Here is a 7406-nt window from a genome sequence, read left to right on the forward strand (position 1 = left end):
CCCCGCCCCCGCTGGCGCCACCCCTGATAGAAACTTTTTTGTGTATTGTTTATATTGTTTACCTATTCAGATGTACACAATTTGGCTCATGTGCACTTTAAAAAACCCAGTGCATCTTTCAAGAGAGTAGGGGGTTACCCCGGTGGATTGGTTCATTCAGACAAACGAGAGTCTGGTACCGGTTTACCAGCCAGTTCAGACATAAGTAGACGCTTAGAGGAGAAGCAAGTTACTGTACGGTCATAATGAACAAGATACAAAATGCATATGCAAAATCTAAATGTAAACGTAATTAAACAGCCAAAAATACAACATACACACATTATCATAAGCGCTATTTCATGAAGATCAGAGCGCTTTTTACTTTTTTTTTGTATTTTTTTTACAAATATACTGCGAAGATGAAATACATCTATCAGAATAAAACCGGAAAGTGAGAAAAAAAAAGCAATTATAATATACAAATATGTTGTATTTGCAGTACGTTGCACATTTGATATTTTGTTTATATTAAGGTCATTAAAGGCTTTGTTTAAAACCTCAGTAATTAATACCGAGGAAGTATCGTACTTCGGATTGCTCACGCCTCTTCACTTTCTAGTCCGGTGCCGACCACGATTCAAGTGGAAATGATGTGACATTGATTGACAATCTGGCGATGAATTCCATGCTATATTCATGAAAACGTAGACAATATAATAGAAAATATTAAGACCACAATAAAATCAGTTTCATTGTATTAACTACTTGACTTATCAACCATTGAACAGTAACATATGGCTGGTAATGTGTGGCTCACCGGTGCACGTCTGAAACACAATGACGTGATGTGGAACCACAGTCAGTATGAAATACAAATTGATATTTTGGAAACATTATGGCGACCTATCGGGAGACTGACAAAAGACATTGGAGTAGTGTTAGCTATGGTTCCATCGTGTCTGCCAAAAAAATGGAACATGACAAAAAGCCACAGGTTGTCGAAAGTTGTGTGAACAATATTGAAGACGAAACAAATACACATTTGTGAGTTTTATGAGCATTTATTGTAGTGAAAATATAATGAGTTACTAAGTGCTAGCTGTTTTATAAAATAGATCGATCTATCCAGCAACATCCTGCATTGGATACTATTAATTTTAATTAAAAGTAACATATATTTCTCTTTACTGTTTTACAGTAATAATACACATAGACCTAGTGTAAATCCTGAAAGTACGTTAGTGTACTTTGAGATGATAAATATATAATTTGAAATTTCAAACGATCGTGTAGAGATTTTTCCACTAATAAACGCCTGGGTTGGATTGCTCACTGTGTGTACATGATAAATTACTCGATAATTCGGAAATTCGAATGAGAAATTTGGGTTTTTAAAAACATTTTATTCGTTTTTCTTGCCAATCAGCATTCCCTTAATTACTAATATTCGTCCACAAAACTGACCGGCGTCACAGCGATTTCAACCCCAAGCGAATTCAGTTTGCTTGCATTTAGTTGCCTAAGCTAATTCATATTACTGATAAAGGAGCGTAAAATGATTTTCACAAAAAAAGCATAAATGCTCATTAACGTTAGATCCTTATTACAATCCAAAATGTAGGTGTCATCTGCATACAGATGAAAAGAGAACAAATCCTATGTTTTAGAAAATCATTAATATAGGCCCATTTAATAAAAGTGGTCACAATAAAGATTCTTGTTGTACGCCGTAATTTTATTTTCTTTAATTATATTGAAATTGTTGATTGAAACTTACAAAATTGGAAACAATTCTCTAGAAAACCAGGCCTATTATTTTAAAATTTAATATTGAAATACCACTATGTTAAACATCACGGATTGCATAATCTTTCAACTTAGATAAAATAATGTCATGATAATGACATCAAAATACTAGGAAAATGCAAATTATACTATTATATATTAATGTCGGACGTCCGGTAAAGGATTGAAACAATACATGATTTATAGGCCTAATAGCTAATGACATTGATCGTGATATGATTTCTGGTAAGCCTTATAACGTAATGAATACTCTGCAATGAGAGGCACAGGCTAACACGTTTCTCAATGTGGTTGACGAAAATATTGCCAATTTATTTTCCTACTTAAATCATTAATAAACAGAATCCAAAACTGCGAGTGGAGAACGGGTACCGGTACATGACTAAAAAGAAGTCAGTTGGATGGTGAATCGTTGAGGGCGATATTAATGTTGGGTGATGCAATCATTTGTCTGCCACAGGGTAAACGTACGTAAAAACTCGTGCGCTTATGGAACGTGCGCGTGTTTCTGCTCCTATTCTGATTGTCAAATTGAACAAAGGTCCATAAATACATTTTATACCAATTAATTCCAAAATAATGAACAAAGTATTATAAGCTGAGCTTGAACAATCATCTCATCAGTGCAATTAGTGTAATCTTCAATTCAATATTTCAATTCGAACTGTATTTGCTTCAGAGTATACCATCAGTGGACTTTCAGCTAAAGCTATATGACTACTAGGCTACAATATAGGCCTACCCATCAGACTTATTTAGAATAGTACCATATTTGAATAAACGCCACCTTAATAAACCTCATTTGGAATAAACACCTCCTTTGAATAATCGCCCAGGGGAGTTTATTTTCCCTTGAATAAACCGCTTCCCCCTCCCATAAATGAATGTCAAAAAAAATAATTGAAGCAATCTCAACACATTCTTAATGTTCCACTGCAGTAAAATTACATTTTTTTTCTAACCTGGTTCGAAGTCTTTATAATCACGCACGTTTTGTCGGTTATTATGCTTGTAGTTTTACATTTACAATGAAATTAAGGGGCGTTTATTTGAGTATATATACGTATCCATTTTATACCAAAATAAATAGGCCTAAATAAATTGATTAATGCCTCCCTCTAATAAACGCCCCTCAAAAACCCTTCTCAAAAATAAACCCCCTGGGTGTTTATTCGAATAAATACAGTATATACAATTGAATCAATGTCTCCATATTAAAAGGAAGGGGCGGATTGTGAAATGATCAAAGGATAGAAAGTATGCTAAACGTACGTACACACTGCGTTGACGGTTGTACGACCGTTAACCAAGGTCGACGAATCCTTTCTCTCCATAAGCGCTGGACGATACTGCGGATTATTTAGGTATTTCAACAATGTTTTGTGACGGTGTTCATCCAGTCCAAACTGTCATTTGGGACCCGCAAAACATAATAAGAGACACTAAAAAACAAACGAAACCTAAAATATATATTGTCAGTCTGAGTGAATCGTCTGATCCGTTACACGCATCTCGTCTAAGCTCCATCTCGTCATATTTCACAATAATATGAATACAAACTGCTAATGCGCTGCTGTATTTCATTACAAATTATTGTAGGCCTATTTAATTATTAATCTATTTCATTAGAAAATGGGAATCACAAGCAATGGAGAGTGAAGACATTGCGGGTCCAGGAATTTGAAGAGTGGGGCTCAGAAAGCCAGTTTTAGAGATGGCGGGTCCAGACTACCTACGAAATTATATGCCTATGGCATGCTTTTCATTGGCCGGAAATGACATTCTCAGATTAAAAATATTAATGTTAAGTTTCTCCCCCCCCCCCACCATTTTTTTTTAAATTGAAAAAGTTAGAGGGTTGGGGCGGGCCGGCTGCCTCCCTTGTAACCGCCCATGAGTTGAAATTACTGTTGAGTGGGTATTATTATCAGAAATGCATTAATTGTGTAAGGAACAAGAATTATTGTATACAGCATACAATATAGAACATTTATTGAACAACGAAAAAATGAATACCAGTAGAAGAAAGCCCCCCACCCCCTCTCTCTCTCCATACGATAACAATTAGATGCCTTTTGGTTTAAGGGCCTGTGAGTTCTGTTTTCATGAAAGAGGGAATAGGCCTATTAAGAAAGATAATTGTAATGCATCTTCTTGTTCTTCTTCTTCTAGTAAAAAATGACTGACTATATTTTCAGAAATACATACAGTACACTGTATTACTATCTTAATCATTAGTATCATTATTATTTTCATTATACGGCATCACATCCACTTCTGAGCGAATCAAACAATAGGACTCATTAGTTCAATTGCGCCGCTGCTTGACATATTTCTTAATTAGACAGGCGTCATCTGCAAACGGATATGCTATACTATTAATAACCATAAAACACCTAAAGATTTTAAGTACTATCTAACTATTATGTACAATTATTTATTATTCTTATTGTTATTATTATTATTATTATTATTATTATTATTATCATCATCATCATCATCATCCCAATCACCATCCTCATCAATTATTATTATTATTATTATTATTATTATTATTATTATTATTATTATTATTATTATTGTTATTATTTTAACTTTTATTGTTATTGTAGTTGTTGTTGGTGGTGTTATATTATTTATATGAATCTGAATGTAAAATTACTTAAGATAATTTGGAACAACGCCACCATGCTTCGAAGATGGGTTTACTTACTCATCTTTTTAAGATTCACTCTAGTGGTGCTCTAAATTCTGAAGGTAATAAGGTAGAAGGCTTCTGGTGTAGTGACTCTGCAAATTTTTGTAAGGTAGGCTAATTAGCATTATTTTGATTTATCCAATAATACCTATATATGTGTTTAAAACCGATACCGATTTTTGAATAACTGGCGATAAAATAAGAGACAGGCAAGGTTTTCATCTTCGCGGTTGCATGCTGAGTGCTTTGTACGTGCTTTGTGTACAAGCCGGGCTTTGGTCCACCAGGGAGTTTCATTATATCATTTATTTCCTAATAATGGCCCTAATGCACTTTAATACTTATATATATATATTTTCATTAAAGCCCTTGTTCACACCTGGGAATTACGCCAGGCCAGAATGATGGCGTAAATCATTTTGCGCACATGATGTAGTAGGCTAGCCTGGCTCGAAGGTGTGGGGGAGGTGTTCCAAGCCAAATGTGGCTTTCCATGTTTGCACCGCCTGTCTTGACGTGGTAACCCGTTATTTTTTTAGTTTGATGAAGGTGTTAGAACTAGAGGTCACGCCTTTATGATCAAACGTCAGCAATGTAGGACACTTATTAAAAGTCACGCTTTTTCATTTAGGTCAGTCCGGCTGTGGAATTCTCTATCGAACAAAGACGTTACTCAAGCTCGATTAATTTATATAAATCTGCAATTGAATTACGTTTAGCTGCCCATCCATTTAAATTTGCGCCCTATGTTACATTTTAAATATTTAGTTTTTTTTTTCGAGGGGCCGCATCATTTTGCTTGGCCTCTATACCCAGGAGGATCAGATTACATAAGACTCGACTAAGTCTAAGTAACTTTTTCAGGTTTGTTGCTACAGTGCTATGGGCGCGCATGGCAATGTGAACTGTCAAAATGTGGAGTGTTTATGACTGGCATGACTTGTGCTGGTTTGAGTACGCAAATCACATGCGTGAACACAGAGATTCCAGATTTGTAGACTGTGACATAACGTTATACTGAAAACTCCTCCACCCCTAGGGGATCCAGAGATTCCCACCGCCAGGGGAATATTCGTAGATGCCCAGAAATGCATTTGTTGTCACTTTAGGGTAGTAATATTACAACTAAGTATCTGTTAAAATAGGAATTTTTTTTTTAGGCTGTTCACACAAACTTATCACACAGACTTTATCTGAATTTTTTAACTTAAATGACGACATACTGACAGTGTTAGAGCATCTAGTTATGCTTGAAATGAGGAATACCTTTAAAAAAAATGGGTTGAATTTGATCCCGAGTTGTATGCGTTGCTGAATTGTCAGAGATTTTCAATCAATTTTCTGCCTAAAGTGGTTATGGTTGCTATACAAGGCATGCAAATCATTAAAAAATACTGTCCAACAAAATTAGCAATTTTATTATCATACATGCTTGTTTGAATCTGTTAAAAATATTTCTTTAGATTAAATTTATCCGATTATAATGAATCGATCACATCGTTCATGCAGTCAGTATTTAAGAGTAGTTTTGTGTTATGCGTGAGGCATTGAGAGCTCAGAGTTGGTTTCACGCAACACACCGACATGCAGACAGGTTCATTGCTTCTGGCAATATTTGCGTTGATATCTGTGGAGTATTGATTTGTTTGTTAGTTTATGGCGAACGAGGAGCTTACGGCCAGAATCAATGCTTTGCAGATTGACAAGTATCATTGTACAATCACAGACTCAATTAATCAAAGATTCCTTCATTTACAAAATGTGCATGTTATTCTTTAGCAGTCAACTATAGGTAGTGGGGTTACCTTTTCTAGTTTTAGAATACACTGTGTGACCTAAATATCTTATATTTGAAGATTTGTATAATTTTAGAGAATAGCCTATAGTAATTTGAATTCCCCAGCCCCAATATTATCAATCTTGTACATCTCATTATTGCTCACTAATTTGTTTAAAGTATTTATTAATATTAAATATTTATTCTAAAGAATATAATTCGTATAAATTAATATAATATTAATTATATATATTATATAAATATTAACCACTCATGAGGGGAATGGTGAAATCTATTGCCCCACGGTGATGTGGAGACCATAGCCTATTACCTTCCCTCTGGTTTTTGGTCCTCAGGAAAGTAGGCTGTGGTGTCCACATCGCAGAGGGTCTATAGATTTCACTGTTTCTTGAAACTAGAGCAGTCAGTATTTGTTTTATATACCTTTATACATAGATTCTAAGAGGCCTAAAATATATAAGAAATAGAGTACCCGCCAAGTAGGCTTACTTCCATAGGCAATTAAAGGGCCAATCTTTCTCACCTTCCGTAGTCTTTCTCACCTCTTTACCTTAGGTGCGTGTCATAAATTGCATAGCAATTTCATTTAAAAAAAATTTCTTTAGGCGCAAGCGCCAAGGATATGCCAATCAGCGAACTTAACCACTATCCTACATGGCATGTCCATTGGGACTGAATGTACCAGTACACCAGGGTAACCCCCTACTCTTCTCAAAAGATGTACTGGGTTCATTAAAGTGCACATGAACCAAATGCATACACTGGGCCTACGGTTTAAAGTCCTTATCTGAGAAGACTCTACCACCGAAACCATAGGCGAGTGACCCGTTCGAACCAGCGCTGATATTATAGCTGAATATTATGGTGCCCCTGACTTAACCGCTCGGCTGATCAACTCGGCAGCCACCACGTTATAGGTGGGACCTAGAGATTATATCGCGACGGCAAAAAATTATACTATCACTTAACACGATAGTACTTTTTTCCTCTGAAATTTATGAACTAACATTAAACTTACGTATGTCATCGGAATGATGGTTGAAGTTATTGCCCGCTTTGCAATAAATCAGATGCCCAGAATCTATGTATGTGGTATATAAATATATATTTATATATCTATAT

At 35.4% G+C, this 7406-nt stretch overlaps 1 protein-coding gene across 2 annotated transcripts in view; it reads left to right on the forward strand.

Moving 5' to 3' along the window:
- The first annotated feature begins 4491 nt into the window (after window positions 1-4491).
- Window positions 4492-7406, forward strand: part of LOC117109347 (myogenesis-regulating glycosidase-like) — a 15166-nt gene continuing 12251 nt past the window's right edge. Inside the window, exon 1 of one of the 2 annotated variants that reach the window (XM_033251648.1) lies at window positions 4492-4595. The gene's annotated coding sequence lies outside the window, so the exon portion shown is untranslated. Of the gene's footprint in view, window positions 4596-5062; window positions 5081-7406 lie in introns of those variants that run through there. The other variant, XM_033251649.1, reaches the window with a different exon arrangement.

The sequence above is a fragment of the Anneissia japonica genome, unplaced genomic scaffold (assembly GCF_011630105.1).
Source record: "Anneissia japonica isolate Jap-2015-1 unplaced genomic scaffold, ASM1163010v1 scaffold288010_len917306_cov203, whole genome shotgun sequence".
Classification (NCBI taxonomy): domain Eukaryota; kingdom Metazoa; phylum Echinodermata; class Crinoidea; order Comatulida; family Comatulidae; genus Anneissia; species Anneissia japonica.